The sequence below is a fragment of the Drosophila hydei genome, unplaced genomic scaffold, assembly GCF_003285905.1.
Source record: "Drosophila hydei strain 15085-1641.00,03,60 unplaced genomic scaffold, DhydRS2 tig00000211-arrow-pilon, whole genome shotgun sequence".
NCBI classification, from domain to species: Eukaryota; Metazoa; Arthropoda; class Insecta; order Diptera; family Drosophilidae; genus Drosophila; species Drosophila hydei.
In genome coordinates this window covers 2827757-2845117 of record NW_022045685.1, presented here as the reverse complement: position 1 = coordinate 2845117, position 17361 = coordinate 2827757, and the positions used below count along the sequence as shown (strand labels likewise).

Genomic DNA, 17361 nt, shown 5'->3' with positions numbered 1-17361 from the left:
CTACCGATATATTATTTTTATTGTCAATCGATTAGGAATTGTCAAACAAATTCACTTAACTTGAAAGGGCTATAGATGCTAGGCATTATTCTATATTATGCATTAAAAATGTCATTGAAACTTATTGCCCTGGCGTTATAAACATTTCAATTTGGCTATTAAATGCACTTTTATTGTAGTGAAACACCTGTGCCGTGAGACACGCCACCTGGCCACGCAGCAGGGATGGTTGTTTGTAGCTCGTTTAACAGCCATTGACCAGAAGATTTGGCCATAGTTCAAATAGCCTCGCAACGATATTTTCATGCCCCGATATTCATCCCCCGCTTGGCAATTTCAATTAGTGGCCATGACAACTGAACAATTGTTACCACAATTCCGTCGTTCGAATCGCAGCCGAAACGAGGCCAGTTAAAAGTTAGTCCAGCTAGAGGCTGGTCAGCCGGTTAGCAGGTTAATCGCCAGATATACGCAGATATAAATTAAAAGTTAATTATAAAGAGAAAATGTGCAATGAAATTAAAGGAATTATGCCAATTCAGTTAACATTCACAAATACGCAAATGCTAAATAGACAAATGCAGACACTGACAATAACAAATATCATAGCGTTAATAATAATAATAATAAAATTACATTATAATATAACAATGAATTGTTAATGTGGCCACAAAGCACATGGGTTGCTGAGACAATATTAAATGAATAACTATAAATAAATAAATATTTTTAATGCTCAATTGCAATGGGATGTGGATGATTAGCATTGCTGCGGAGTTGATAAAGTGAAAGCGGGGCAAGCTTAGGTTTGCAATGGCTTGGAGAAGGCGTATCTTATATCACAATCAATTTGAGCTCTTTACAAATTGAAAACACCTTGAGAGACTTTAGATTTGAGAGTAAATATGTATCGATAACTATCGATTGTTTATAATCCTTACATTCTTTATGATATTACAACATTCGTATTTATTTATTTGTAATATATACTCAATCATACCCAAATCAATGTTTATCGATAACTATCGATTATTTGCAAATATATTCTTTTCGATAAGTATTGATTATTTATAGCTCTTACTTTCTATATGCTACTACAACTTTATAACTAATTTATTATTAATATATGCTCAAATTCAAAAATATATGCTTATCGATAACTATCAATTGTACATAAGTCTTCTATTACATATTTAACTGCAATATTGTGATTTATTAATATTTGTTATTTTATATTGGCTACCGAAAAGCAAAGAGATTGTGTGCTTGCAAATACAGGAAATTTGCCTATCGATAAATATCGATTGGTTGAACACTGCGCAGCCAATTGCACTCGACTGCTCGTCCTCCCAAATCGCAATCCACCCTCAACTAGCAGCGAGCTTAATTTTCTGCCCCTTCGATTTTGCCCCCCACATAATAAAGACAGGTAAACACAAAAAATGTAGGTTGGCCCACATTAAAGGCCAATCTAAGCCCGAACCTAATGCTGGAATGGTAGTCAAGCGCTGGCAATAAAATGAAAAATTGCAAATTTGTATGCAGCTGTTTGCAATTGAATGCATCGCTGCACCGAATGTACCTTAATGCGAATATGAATATTCGTATGCATGCAAATATGGAAATCAGCAGCGATAGCAGCAGCAGCAGCAAACCAACTAGGAACTAGTTGCAGCCACCCAATTTCATCCGGACAGCCTCAATCACTAGTTGCATTTTTGACTTGAAGGTCCAGCGAGCTGTGCATTAATTAAAGCTCTTGGCAAGATGTGTGTTATAGCTATATATATATATATATATATATATATATATATATACATATATAAAACAACAAAGCAATCGATATGTAATCGATAACAATATGATGACCTGAAGTTAAGCACTGGCAGTTTATGTAACCAATACTGAAGCATCGATAAGTGGAGGTACAAAAACATATTAATATTGTTACCAACATCTGATAGGTCGATAGCAATAAAACTGGCCAATCGGAGTACTTTTAACAGATTTTTACTTTCATGTTATCGAGTAATTGAAAGTGAATCGTTTGCAAATTGATGTCTCACCATAGATATGCTATCGTTATGTCGAGTCTGAACTGTTATCATTGAAATCAATTTCAATTAGAAATCGTTATCGATTCCCTTATAAGTTAACGTAGTCGACAATAGATCTTGGGCTAATAAAGATGTTAGCTTCGCTTTCCATTGTGCAAATCCTATCGTAAGCACGCTCAGCTCTTGAAACTTTCCGGATCCCAGCAGCGAAAGTCTTCGATGACAATAGATGGGCTATTAGCCAATGATGAGCTTTTTCTCTGTAGGTTTTTGTTTTGTTTTTTTTTCTCCTGCTGGCTGTGTTGGTTATTACCTAGACCCAGTCTCGGGCAAAGCACAGCCATAGAACCAAGATGAGTTGGCATTTGAAGCACGGCGGGACATTGTTTTGGCCATTGGCCATGGGCCATGCGCCCTCTACAGGGTCTCAAAATTAATTGCAATTAAAAATCCAGTTGCCCCAGGCAATGAATACAACGACGACGCTGATGCTGATGCTGCTGCTGCTGATGATGATGATGATGATGATGATGATGATGACGACGATCTCTAATGCCGGCAATGACGTTGGCAATAACTTTGCGACCAACTCTAACTGGGAACTGCAGCTGTCTCTCTGTCTGTAACTGTGACTGGGACCGAAGGCTCAAAGTCTGAGCTCGGATGACATTAGCGTTGACAGCGCACACAACAAAGGAGTGCAGCAGCAGCAAGAGCAACAGCACCAGCAACAACAACAACGACAACAGCAAAAAACAACTTTGTTAATACTAGTAAGCATCTCATCATTCAGTCAACAACGTATCTAGAGAGTGAGAGAGAGAGAGAGAGATGTAGCCAGGCAGGCACATGCAGACACATGCACCTGTGTTTGCTCTTACTGTGTGCCCCCAACTTTTGTCTCCCTCCTGGCCACCACGGCTCCTGCCTGTGCTGCTATTTCATTTTAATGACTCACGTGACTTTCACGTATCTCCTCTTGCAGGCAGTTCCCAAGCATCCACCAGCAGCAGCAGCAACAGCAACAACAACAAAGTCATGGTAGTTGAAGCAGCAGCAAAAGTATAATCATAATAATAAAAGTTATACACGTAACATGCTATTACATAACAGGCACATAGTTACATACACACAAGTCCAGGCCCAGGCCCTCTGCAGTCGACGCCCTCTGCAGTCCGCCCCTCAGACAGACAGAGAGACATTGCCTTGATATGGTTTTTTACTTAATTTGAACAACACACGAGTTGCCCGGAACCCTAACCGTAGGCGGTGGCTGCTTGCTGGAGCATAGGGCGTGCCTGCCTGGGGATGGGGCTTTTATTAGCTGCAGCTACACCGACAGCTACAGCAGTTGCGCTACGCTGGTTACCTACTTATTTAGCTCACTCAATTTGCAGCTAGCAAATGATAAGAGTCAAAGATTCTTACACAGCTTCCAATATTGTTTGTTAAGTATGCCATCTTTTGGAATTGCTGCATCGTTTGTCTGGTAATTGTGGCATGCCTCACTTTTCAATACTTGACATTTGCTACTTTTTTTTTTTCTCATTTTTTTTTTTTTTTTTTTTTTTTTTTGGCATTAATGTATCCAGCGATAGCCCAGTGTTGCTGCTGTCTGCCTCGCAATCTCGAAGTCAGTGACAGCCCATTCATCAAATGGGGCCCGCGTTTTCGGCATTGAACGTGTGAATGGGCATGGCGATGCGAATAGGAATGGACGTGGGCATGGCCATAGAGTGTGGGTAATTGGCCGTGCCCTCCTCTATGGCTGCGCCTCCTTATGCGCTTTTTGGCATTGCTGGCCTTTGACAGGAAACATTAGCGCCTGGTGTCTGCTGGTTGTTTGGCTGTTTGGTTGTTTCCACATCAAATGAAGTCCAATATGGGGCTGCTCGAGAGCAACACTCATGCCGGCATAGCTGCAGGAGTCGCATCAGCTGTGATTGACAGCAGCCGGAATGCCAGCCGCTGTTAAGACAAACAATCTGGCGGTTTTTGTGGTTTTTAAGCGAAAATGAAAAATGTCAATTTGACAGCCAGCAACGAGGGATGAAACCAAATCATTTCCCAATCTACACACACACACACATAGTGCTTCCCTATCTAACTGGCGCCCTTCATGCCGTCAGTCCCTATTCGAAAAAGGCCCAGCCCCCACTGCAGCTCCAATGCCGCCGACCACCATTTGTCGCTTGCCATTTGCGGGTCGCACTTTAAGTAGATTGTCGTGTTTAACTGACACATTGCGGTTGCCCATGGTAGCTGGCATCCCTGCCAACCTGCCTGGCTAACTGCTCTTGGGTTTCTATTGAAAATAACAGAAATGGTTTGTTTTGTTTCGCTCACTTCATTTTGGCCATGGCTCTTCGCCTTAAGGCCATAAGCGGCAGCACCACTTTTCAAAAATAGAACCACGCGGAAAAAGCCAAAAGCCCATAAAAAAACGCGACTAAATACAAAAAAAACAACAACAAAGAAAGAGAGAAAAAAGAAATAATGTTACGTGCACATACTAAATAGCTACAGCAACAACTGAAGAAAAATCGAAGCAGTTTAAATGGGTTTGAGGCAGCAGCAGCAGCTCCTGCAAGGCGGAAGACTCGCTGACAACACCAACAACAACACCTTTTAAAGTGCGGCCCAGAAAAGGCAGCGACTGCGGGCAGTAAAAGCAGCAATTTAAAGACGATTAGAATTGATTATAATTAGTTGTTGTTGACCACAAGAGCAACAGCAACAGTAGCAACAACAGCAATCACAAACACACAGACGACGACAACAACATCAACTGCTGCCGCCTTTCCCTAGGGTTCGGATATTACTTATGCATATTAACATGAAATGAAGTTATTTTTTACTTAAAGCGACATTTATATGCTACGAATTCTTTACGATTATTACTATAACTGTTATTGTTATGATTGGCATAGGGCTAACGTTTGCCTGCGCCAACTCCTGGGCGGAGTCAGAGGCGGGAGCAGACACAGCTCCTTTGTATGGCACTTGCGAAACGAGCAACTAAATTGGCTTAAAGCATATACAAATAACTGGCTAACAAGTCAAAGTGTTTGCGAAGGCACTGACGGCTTGAGAATACCCTCGACCTGAAGCATTTCTGCACCTTAAGCTGCCAGCACCAATAATGAAATATTCCACGTTTTCTGAGCTCAGCACTTTAATAAAATTTCCTTTAAGTTTGTAGTTTTTATTAATTTTTTTTAATTTTATTATTAATTTTCATGAATTTCATTATTTTTAATCATAGACGGAGCGCATCTAGATCTACATAGACAGCTATATATGTCTCTAAAGTAGTTGAGAGCGCAATAAACTGAGGCTATGCCACGCCCAGCTGCCGCAAGATCTGACGCTGCTGAATGTACAGCTATTCAAATCGAATGTGAATAGCTGTGGCATCCAGACTTTTCCAGCAGACTGAATACTCTATGCTTGGGCTCTGTCTGTGGGCCAAATGGTAAATAACAAAATATGTGAAGTGACTTATTAATTGGTAGCGGATGTGTACAATAATCTCTGTGGGAGGCGGAGGAGGGGCGGTTCGGGGCGGGGCGGAGCGGGATTCGTAGTCAACTCTTCTGGACTGGACTGTTGGAGTGTTGGGCCCGTCCAACGAAATTCCTGGAAGGTCAACAAATTACAGAGCTCTAAGACAGCAACAGCAAAAGAGAAAAAAAACCCTATGCAGTGTTCAAAGTAGTTGTATCTTGTTCTTCTGGCTGAACATTGTTTTTTTGTTTTTTTTTTGTTTTTTGTTTTGTGATGACTCATTGCCAAGTTCAAATGTCACGGCAAAGGGGCAGCAGCAATGCAGACGACGCGCCACTTGGCTTCATGTTTCCACGATTTTCCTGGTATCTGTCTGTCGCCCGCTCAGTTATCAGTACTTCTCTCTCCCTCTTGCACTCTCCTCAGATATCTGGGTAAAAATATTTCATCTTGTCGTCACATTGAAAAGCAGACGAGAGAAAACTAGCCCAGTCAGAAGGTTGCCACCGGCTGTGACAGACTGCGCAATGCTTGTTCGCCTGAGCAAGGCCATCAGAAATTGATATTCTGAATTCTGAACCAGACCTTAAGCTACAGATGTTGATAGAAATATACGTGGACTAGACAGTCTAGTAGCTGGGGCGGCAGTGGGCGTGCCACAACAATAATTCAGCTCATCTTCAAACAGACTTCGCAGAGTCCTCACCTCTCACTTGTCACGGGGTTATTTTCAAGGCAACTAATATACTCAGATCTCCTTTCCAAGCGGGCAACGCCAAGCCCAAAGAACATTTCTTGGTCATGGGAACGCCCAAGTTGCCATTATCGGACTATCGGTCAATCGGCTTATCGAAACTGGAGCACTGAGAGGCTAAGTTGCATTCAGAATGCCCGAAAAGTCGGAGATCTACATTAATCATGATCTATGTGTTTGCTCTCTTCTCGCTGCTGCTTCTAGGCTTATTTAGTTCTTCGGGCTCCCATTGCAACTGTCAACTCTTAGCAACTATTAGCCTTATAGTTTTTTACTGCGAGCAAATTGTTGTCCACTTTTCATGTTGTTCCAAACCAAGTCTCTTTTATCGTTGCAATTCGTGTTGTTGTCAGAGTTGGTTTTCCACATTTTTTTCTTTCGCTTTCGATTCTTGTAGGCCCAAAGCGCACTGAAACCTAAAAATGTTTTTGGCCTTTTTTCGGGCTGTATGTGTGCTTTTGTTGTTGCTGCGTATTGGTATTTGGCATCTGTTACTACATGCCGCATGTATCTGTATCTGCAGCCGTATTTGTATCTCTATCTGTGTCTGACATGAATGTGTGGGGCTTCCAGGCCAAGCCCCGGCCCAGGCGCTGTCGACGTGTTGACATGTTTATCATTGTTATTATTTATGTTTAGATTTGAATGTCAATGTCGATGCCAGATACATGGGCATCGGCATTCACATCGGCATCGGCATCGTCATCGACATCAACATCGACATTGGCATTGGCATTGGCATTGGCATTCGATTGCAGAGTTTTTTTATGCCCCAGCTGAGGCGGGGAGTGGGAGGCGAGGGAAAAGTGTTTCGGGTGCCGCATGCTGTTGGGGTTTATTGTGCGCACTTTGAACTTTGATGGCATTAAGTTGTCAATTTGGGTTTTGACTTACGAAGGGCATAAATCGAGAACCGGCTCCAAAGCTGGCGCCGCCAACGAGGCGGGAGATTTTCAAATGAAAAAGGATTTATCTTGTAGTCGCATGTGAAATCTTTTTAGGCCTGCCTGTCGTTTGATATCAGCTGCACTTCATTTCTTATCCATTTCCCTGTGCCCGGGCTGTTGACAACTTGAAAGTTTCAATCATTGGCTCAAGCAATTAAGCAAATTTCGAATTCCAAATTCTGATTGCTGCTCTTACGAATTAATATATTAAATGCGCAAGAAAAAAAGACAAAACTTTTTTCGAAAGTGAAAACGAGAACCTGCTCAAGAAACTACAAAACAAATGTAAAAAGTGAAAATGAAAATCAAGAAGAAGAAGAAGACGGCAGACAGCAACAGCCCAGTAAAAAAAGCACCCAAAAAAAAAAGAAAAAACAAAAGAAATTAATTTCCATTGAATTCCAAATGCCACTTGGAAGATGCTTCGCAACAACAACAACAACAAGAACAACAACAACAACAAGAACAACAACGACAACAACATCATCAACAACTGAAGTCAAACATTCGAAAGACAAAGAAATTTTTTAATTGATTTCACTTAAAGTACCAAAAAAAAGAAGCGAAATATGCTGAAGAAGACAAAGCACAAACGGCTGGGCAAGAAGAAGAGCAGCAGCAGGAAAAGTATCAGCAAACAACAAAAAGCTGTTGTTTTTCGACTTTTGGGAAAGGCCAGTGCCAGAACGAAAGAGGCACATCCATCCGCAATACACTTGACCATTAAAAAGTAAACTCCAACACACACACACCCGCGCACATAGGGGGCGAGAGGAGCTGTAATGTGCGAGTCCAAGCGGGCATAATTGGCCATTATGTGGGCCTAAAAAACAGCAGCTGCCATTGGGCGCTCGCAAGGGGAGGGCCTGCTGAAGAGGCGGCCAATTAAAAGTAGCGTGAAATACAATTTGGCAATGGAGCAGCCAGCACACAACAACAACCACAACAAGACCAGCATAATACCCTGTACACAAGCAGGATAAGCGAGAGAGAGTCGTAGATTAATCATAAGACAGTGAAGGTGCCTGTGAGGTGACTGCCTACTTTGCCTCTCAGTTGCCAGCTTATTGTACTTTAATAAATGTGATTCTTAAGCCTTTAAGAGTTTCGATCTGCGTTTAGTTAAGCTCTAACTTCACAATTTATTTTCGATCCACCCAGCCGGAGCGCTGAGCACAGGGTATCATAACAACAACGTTACAGGGCATTGGTATTAAACCATAATGGATTCGAACATATTCAAGTTGAATTTAGGGACTTCAATAGAATCACGCCCCCAAGCGCCCATGCCACCATTAGGCAAATGGAAACAGAAATTAAATACGATACAGCCCAGCGGCTGTTGCTGAATTGGAGCAGGAGCAGCAGTTGGAGTTGAAGCTGCTGCCACAGCAGAGGCTCCGCTATGTATATGTAGAGATATATTTATATATACACATATATTTCTTTGAATTCGTATTGTGGAAAATTGCGTGAAAAGTTAATTTAAGCGGATGAGCTTAACGCAAGCGGCAGGTAATTGTGTGAGCTGGTGAAGCTGAGCAGAGGTCTTACATTTTCGAGCTGACCTTTTAGCTGCTTGGCTTGGAGGCTGCATACTAGGTGTTAAGGGCTTAGTGGGAATCGGTTGCAAGGATTTGTCCAACATCTTTTCTTCAGTTTTTTTCAGTTGCTGTCGCACCTGACCTATGCCAAGATAAAGTATATTGAACAATACACAAAAGTTCAATGCAATGCGTTGACAACAATAACAACAGAGAAGGGAAACAATAACAAAAACAAAAAACTTGACAAATTGAAAATGTGAAAAAATAGAAATTGATTTTCTTTGAAATAGTTTTAGACAAAAACGAAATTATCTAGGGAATTTCTATTTTTTGCTGAACGTGAAAACTGAATGGGAATTGTCGTGCCCAGAGGTCGACCCCTGCCCAGAGACACAGCCAGTCGCACACTTAGACCCATTCCGAGCTGCGTGTCAGACGCTCTATGTAAATTTCTCAATTAGTTGCACAAACAAAGCAAAGAAATCCATTTCCCTGCTGTCATTAATCATGCGGCCCAACTATCTACATTCAATTCCAGACCCAGCCGACTGCAGCTCAGCAAGAGTCCAGTTGCCAGTGCCAGTGCCAGTGCCAGTTCTCAGTTCACACTCACCAAAAAATTTTTGTTAGCCAACTAATGTGTGTAGCCGAGCTGAACACACGTATTCCTCAAAGCGATTAAAGTGAATATTTATATATATATATATATATATAATTTTTAAGTAAATGGAAATTTCAAACTTAAATATTATCGATATCTAGTCTATTAGGCATTGGGACATAGATATGGCTTAGTTCAAGCTGAAAGTTTTCACAATGCAGAAAGTCTATGAGCTATGAAAAGCCTAGAGAACTTAAAATCAATCAGCATAGACAAGTTTTCATATACTGCTTCGACTAGGATCACATTTTCCGGTGCATATATGGCCTTGTTCATTAAAATAGTAGTGGGTTCGTGCACAAGAAAATTAAGTAATAAACTTAAGTTTTTGAAAATAATTTGAAGCGAATATTAAGATTAACATATTTCTTATTAAATTTGCTGTTTTGTTTGTCACAAACTTAAGCAAATTTATGTGTTCATAAATATAGTAGTCACTACTTAAAAGGGGAAGAAACATTAGTCAAGCTCACAACTATGTATAATACCAGAAGATATATTGAAGACATAACATATTAAGTTCTACATATATTTTTCGATTTAATATTTAATTGTAAGTCCTAGCAGCGCTTCAGAGGAATTGAGTTAGTTTCCACAGCTGTGAACATGTTTTTCTTATGCACACATATGCAAATTGATCCTTACGCTCCATTTAGCGTCGAGCTCTTAATTTGTAGCTCAAGCATTCAGTTTGTATATCTTTTGATAATAAAAAAGAAACATTATTTTTATGGCCAGAGTCTTTTACTTTTTAGTTAATTTAAGTTGAATTGCCGGCAACAACATTATTTACAGCACTAGCAAAAATTATAATACCAACAACAACAGCAACAGTAACAACTGCAGCTATATTGGCTCTGGCACTAGTACGATTTAGTCGCCCCGTCAAAGTCGTTGCGCTCTCTTTGTCATTTGGCTCTCCTGCCCGCTCTCTCTCTCTCTCTCTCTCTCTCTCTCTCTATCTATCTTATGCTCGCGCTCTATTCAGATGAACAGCAAGGCAGCTCGTTGCCGCCCGATCGTTTGACGCTCTTCAGCGCTGGCTCTCCCTCGCTCTACCGCTCTCGCTGTCGGCGCAGCGTCTGCTGCTGCTGCTGCTGCTGGCTCGGAGCCACGACGCCCGCACACTCATTTCCAAGCCTCATTCCATAAACAACTGTGAACGTGAACGGTAACGGTGCGTGCGCAGCTGAGCTCTGCCTAAACGTCAACTCGGGATCGTTAAACGGGGCTCATCTTCCTCTACCCATATACTATACCCCAACTCCCCACAGTCCCTGCCCCCAGCCTCCAACCGCCTCATCAACAAAACAGAAATCAGAAACTTAAATGAAATGAACAGTGACAAGTGCCGTAAAGAGCAGGCAACAGTTCGAACTTGTTTCTTTTTTTTTATCTAATTTCTATTTTCGATTGCTATTTCTATTTCTGTGGTGTTCCGTTTTCAGTTTTTGTCTCTTTTCATACAGTTTTTAAGTATTTAAAATATACAAAAATACACCTAATATAACGGGATGTACGAGCTCTTTGCTAATGCCAGCTATGTGCAATCGCACGAAACGTGCAAAATAAATACATTAAGTTTTTAAGTTTTTACTTGCATTTTTTTTTGTTAGTTCGTGCGCGCCAAAAACAAATAGCAAAAAAAAAAATGTGTCGCATTTAAAAAAAAAATTAAATATGTATAAAAAAACGTTTCTTCGTGTGCATTTCTCTTTGGTGATGTGTGTCGCTTTTGGTTTTAGTTTGACCCGATTCCTATTTGAATTTTTTGACTGTGTAACCAAATGACAAAAGCAACAATAACAAACAAAATCAAAACAAAAACAACAGAAAACCCATGCGTATCTGTGAAAGGAAACAAAAAGCGAGTGAAATAAAACAAAAAAAAAAATGCACAAAAATAAAGCTTAATATTCATATAGAGACACACACACACACACACACACATAAAGATGTCTGTATGTAGGCATGTAAATCGACTTATTTATGTGTTGTGAAACACACGCGACATTTTGTTGTTGCTGTTTGCTATTGTTACAACAGCAACAGGCGCCGATAATTCATAATCTTATACATAAAATATATAATTTATAAATTTATATATACATGTATATATACAAATATGTATGTGTGTATTTATGCATGTTGAAATTATAATCTTTTACATTTTTTTATTTTTGTTGTTGTCATTGCAAAGTGCATACATATATACTTATTTATATATAAATTTATATACATTATTTTACAATTTTGCCAATATTTTGCCTTTATTTAATTTTTTTTATATATTTTACAATTTTTACAGTTATGTTTTGTATCCACTGTGCGTGCGTTTTCTGCTTCGTTTAATACACACTACAATTTCAGTTTATATCGTGTGTTTTTTTCTCGTTGCTGCCGTGTAAAATTGTGACAATAAATCGACTTTTATATTATTTTATTTATTTTTTTCGTGTTTCCTTTTTTTTTTGCGTGTGTGCGAAATCTTTTTCTTTGTGAACGCGGATTTATCTGCGCGCATGTGTGTGCGTGTCTATGTGAGTATTGTATGTGCGTGTGCGTGTGCTGCCATGTGAGGCGCTTGCACTACAACAGCAACAACGACAACAGCAGCAGCAAACAGTTGTCATAATGCCAGCAACAACAGCGGGAGCGACTAAGAAAAAATGAAAGGCAGCAAGCGACAAGAAAACTTTAAGCAATTAAACAAAATTTAGATAAAAATAAAAATAAAGCAGCAGCAGAAAGGCCTACAACAACAGCGATAATAAATATTTGGAGCATGGTTCTAAGAGCAACAACAACGCACAGCACAAAAGTGAAAAATATATGTATAAGCAAAAAAGTAAAAAGCGCACAAGTTCGTGTTTAATATTTATTCGTTTGCTAATTTATTTTACAATAATTTTGTATTAACCCAAAAACCAAAAACAACGCGCCGAACGAGAAGATAAAAAACAAAAACAAAAACAAAAACAAACCAAATAGCAGCAGCAACAACTACAATCACAGCGTTGACAGCAGCAGCAACAACGCATGCGCAACAGTTGGTGCCTTTGCGGTCTTCTTCATTGCCGTCTTCTTCTTCTTGCGCCTGGGATATAAAGCAGTTAAATGTAAGTTGTTTTATTTTGCTGTTGTCTTTTTGTTTATATAAATATTTTATTTGTCTTTATTATAATGATTATTGAGTTTTTGTCTCTTTTGTTTGCTGTGCAAATTGAAAACATGTTTTAAATGCAAATTCAATTAAATTTCGCCGTTAGCGATAGCTGAAAGAGAGAGAGAGAGAGAGAGAGTGAGGAAGGGAGGAAAAGAGGGAGAGAGTGAGAGCATGTGTGTGAAAGGGGCTTAGTGGTGGGCGTGTCAGGCGCTGCTGCTGTCATTTGCTTAGCGGCGCACATCCTTGCTGTTATCCCTGGGCCATGCCCAGCATCTGTGGCCTTTGACCTTTTCGCTAATTGCAGGCGCGTCTGCGCTTGCGCTTGCGGATGTGACTGCTGCTGCCTGTCCAGCGGCAGCTGCGGCCAGTTTTTGCTGACGATCGAGGCGAAATCCCAAGAAATATTCAGTTGATTGAAATATTTGCAATGCAAAGAGAGTGCGATTACTCAAATCTCTTTTGTCTTTTATTTCTTTCAGTTGTCTCTTATTTCTTCGGATTTTAGCCGATCAATCTTAAAGCTCAATCATCAACTTGTGCTTCAAGTTTTTTTCTTCTGCTTTTTAAATAACTTAAGTTGTCAATCGATGCTGTATAAACATTAATATTGATTGGTTATTTCTATAGATATTACTCAGTATAAACTGCAACTGATCTTCAGTGCTTAAATATTATTTTCTAGCCGCTCTTGAGACTTATAATAACTGAAATTAGTAATCATTTCTGTAAGACTCAAGTATTTAATAGCATTTTTTAAAGTTTATTTAAAACAACTTTTCTTTAATCGCTGTTAATTTCATTGAAGCTTTCAGTCTTGCTCTTAAGTTTATCTCTCTCTTTCGATTTGACTTGTGCTCTGCTTTGCTTCCACACTTCCAAGTCACGTAATCCCAGCACAGCAATAATATTAACCTAAATCGAAAGATGAAGAGTTTTCACGGCCCATTGAACCGCTTGACCTTCAGTTGGGTCTTATCAGAACAAAGCAAGATTTACATTTGGCAAACAACAAATGTTAATATATAAATTGCTAATGATCATGATGATGATGATGATGTCAGTGGCGTTATCAGCTAAGAGTGCTCAAATTGTGGCTACCCCATGGGTGTATATATGTGTGTGCGTGTGTGTGTGTGGCAAACCGATCATTTCCGCTAGACAGCTAGACAGCTAGACAGCACGACAGCCCTCATATTCCCAGTGAACCATTTAATGAAATTTAACATTTGGCATTCGGCTCACAGCCGCAGCCCCAGCCACGGCAATGACCAAAAATTGTTGACATCCGATTCACAAAAGCAGAGTTCAAATGTTTTTCCACCCAAACTTCATGATTAGGCATTAGAAAGTGTTGCAAACAGCACGCAAATCAAATTAAGTACTTTACACCCACACACACACGCAGACACAAGCACATTTGGTGTGAAAATAAATCAGCAGCGAAACACGAACTCATTTTCGTGAGACACTCAATTGCCTAGCCTCCTCATCCTGCTGCACACCACCCCAGGCGGACTTTCGCCGTGACCCAGTCGGACGTCGCCCGCTCAAATGACGGCATCCATAGCTGTTCGAAAGGCTGTACTTTTGGGCGCACTGGGGTCGCGTTTGGTGTTGCGCAAAGAATGCAAAGTACGTGCCTTTGGACCGCAGCAAAGTGACCTCAGCTTCCGTTTTGTATTACTGCCAATCGGCGAGAGTTTTGGTTTTAGCTTTTGATTTCGCTTCATATATCAAGCAAACAGCTGCAATTCAGCTAATGCGCTGCCAGCTGCACAAACTTTGTAATATTCGGTTACAGCACAAATATCTGTAGCGAAATTTGCAGCCAGAGGTCGAGCGGCTCATATGGCTTATGGCCATAGCATGGACTGCAAGTTCCGCTTCAAAATCCGATCGACTTTACAGATTCTACATAATAAAGTAATGTGTAAATAAATACAAATTCTCTATATAAAATCAGTTCTTAAATGGCATTCAAATGAAGAATAATAAACCTGTTAGTGAGGCATATAGAATGGGCAGGTATATATACTATCAACTGCACAGTCAACTCTTTTCGTTGCAATGCACAGATGAGTCGATAACATCTTTTATTAATGATGATTTCATATGTTGGAAGTACAATAATAACTGTAGATATATTATAATATATGCTGTATATATATAGACATATACCTTAGTCTAACATCGTATCGGGTCTATTAATATTTGAAACTACTTCTAGCCAACAAACAGTTACCCCAACTGTATTTATAGAGCTCAGATCCAAATGGGATAACACACTTGACCTTTGCGTGCCACCTGAACCGCAGTTATATATATATTTATGTGTGTGTGTGTGTGTGTTTTGGCTAAATTGAAATACCAAAACACAAGTGGTCGCTGCTTAGAGCGGGCTCCAGCTGTCCCCAAGCTGCGTTAGCCATGTGCAGCGTAGCGTTGCAAGAGTTTCTGCCGCACCGCTCTGGCTCCTGCCTCTGGGCAGTCGCGGCGGTCAGTTATTTAAGCATGAAATGCCGTCACAGGGTGACTCGCGGCCGGCTTGTGCCGCACTGAGTCATCGGCGTCGCCCGCCTAAGCCCAGCGAAGCGTCAAAGTGTCGACGAACGTCGCGAGGGGCAGAGTGTCCAGCGGCAGTCGCAGCAGGAATGGTAATTGCCAAAGGGGTAAGAAGCAGAGGGGCAGGGGCTTGATTTGATTGCGGCAGCGCATGTTACGCTTTTGTGGTCATTGTTGTTGTTGTTGTTGCTGCTGCTGTTGCCGGCAGCAAGCGGAAGCAGTAAACAGTTTGGGGCAGCGGCCGCCTAATCGCCAACGATCGACGCAGCTAGCTGAGCACTGGCTGCCACAATTGGCCCACAGGTGCAGCGGTTGGCTGCCTCATTTGATGCCTATAGTGCAACAGCAGCAGCAGTAGCAGCAGCAGCAGCAGCAGCAGCGGCTATTACAATGCGACTTTTTTTTTTATTGTTTCCATTTGGCTTTGCTCGTAATTTACATTACACTCCATGGCCGACAGTCGTCGTTTGTCTTTCTTTATGATGCCTCCACGTCTTCGTAGTCGCCGCCGACGAGGGCGACCAGTGCGAGGGGTGGGAAGAGGACTGAAGCAGACCTTCTTCCGTTGCTGCCGCTGTCGCTGCCTTTGCTGTTCTTGCTGCTGCTGCTACTGCTGCTGCTGCTGCTATCACTGCTGTCGCTGCTGCTGTTGTTTCTGATATAAGCCAAAGCTCAGTCGACGTCACAGCTGAATGCGTCGCTGCTACTTCCGCTTACAATTGTTGTTTCTTTCTTTCTTCTTCTTTTATTACACTTTATTACACATTTTATATTCCGTTTTCATTTCTATTTCTGCTGCTGCTGCCGCCATTGTTGTTGTCGCCTCTGTAGCTGTTTTTGGTAAATGATTTAATTATTTTAAATTTTTGTTGCTGCTTTTTTCGTGTTTCTGCTTTGCTGTTTACTTGTTTCTTGTTTGTGTCAGCCGCATTTGCATGTGCGACCAGCCACGCCTCCCCCAACACACACACACACTCACACACGCGTTTGTCGCTATGTATGTGTCTGCAGGGGTATTGCTTGGCATGTTATTTGGGAAAGCATAAAAATAAACTGAAAATTAAACGTTGTCAACCGCAAATGTGACAAGCACTTAATTTTCATGCATGTAAAGTGCGACAAGTGGAGGCCAGAATAGCAGGAAAGCAACCGGCGACTGGCCAGGATTGGCCGGCCAGGATCCCCACACACACACACACACATAACAGCACAGCCAGGCGACAAGCTTTTATGGCTATAGAGCTTAACATATTATGCATGGAGCAGAGCAGAGAGAAGATAAAAATTAAGTAAAAGAAAAAGCTGATTTTGTATGCATAAATTAATAATTATATTAATTAAAATTAAACTCATGGAACTGTAATTGTTAGGCTAAAAATAAAAATGGCTAAGGAAACAAAGGCATCGAGACTCAAAGGTGGCAAATAACAAGGTAACAGAACTAATATGATTAAACAAAGAAAGAGTGAGAGAGGGAGAGGGGGAGAGAGATGAACAGTAAGATAGATATACAGAGAGATAGAGAGAGAGAGCTAGACAAAGTATGACAAAGGCAAAGAGAGAGTGAGTGAGAGATCCATTGAAAGTGTTTCAAACTAATCAATTTTCATTTTCTTGATGAACTTCAAGTTTTCTAATTCTTAATCAAATAATACAATAAATTCTTAAATATTTACTTAAAAATATAATTAAATTAAACTAGATTATACTCTAAAATACTCAAATATCACGTCTACTCTATTACTTTTCTAATGTTTTCCTATTCAACTCTGCACTTCTGGAACATTCAGGCAAAACAAAGTCGACAATTTTGCTGGCTGGACAGCCATGAGTGTCATGCACCTGTGTGTGTGTGTATTGTGTTTGTGTATGTGTGTGTGTGTGTGTGTCAAGTGTGAAAGCATATGTTTTTACAATGCTAACGTGATGGAGGCTGCATGGCAGGAGAACAAAGCAGAGCAGAGCGTGTGTTGTGGCTTGTGAATGTGAATGCAGCAAAGGGGGCTAGAGGGGAGGTGACAGGAGGCCCCTCTCAATGTTCGGGGGCGCTTGGTTTGGGCCAGGGCTTGTTAGGGATCACTCTTATTGTGCATTGCAGTTTTTGGTATGCGCAAAATGGAAACGCGTGTTTTTGCCCGCCACGTTTGTCGCTCTAGTTGT

The 17361-nt window shown here is 40.8% G+C and overlaps 2 protein-coding genes across 2 annotated transcripts in view; one reads left to right on the top strand and one right to left on the bottom strand.

Annotated features, from left to right (window-relative positions):
- LOC111598440 (chaoptin) overlaps positions 1–17361 on the bottom strand; it is a 104819-nt gene that overhangs the window by 18566 nt on the left and 68892 nt on the right. The window lies entirely within an intron of this gene.
- Positions 12447–17361, top strand: part of LOC111598429 (protein folded gastrulation) — a 30309-nt gene continuing 25394 nt past the window's right edge. The window contains exon 1 of the mRNA XM_030223464.1: positions 12447–12592. The gene's annotated coding sequence lies outside the window, so the exon portion shown is untranslated. The remainder of the gene's footprint in view (positions 12593–17361) is intronic.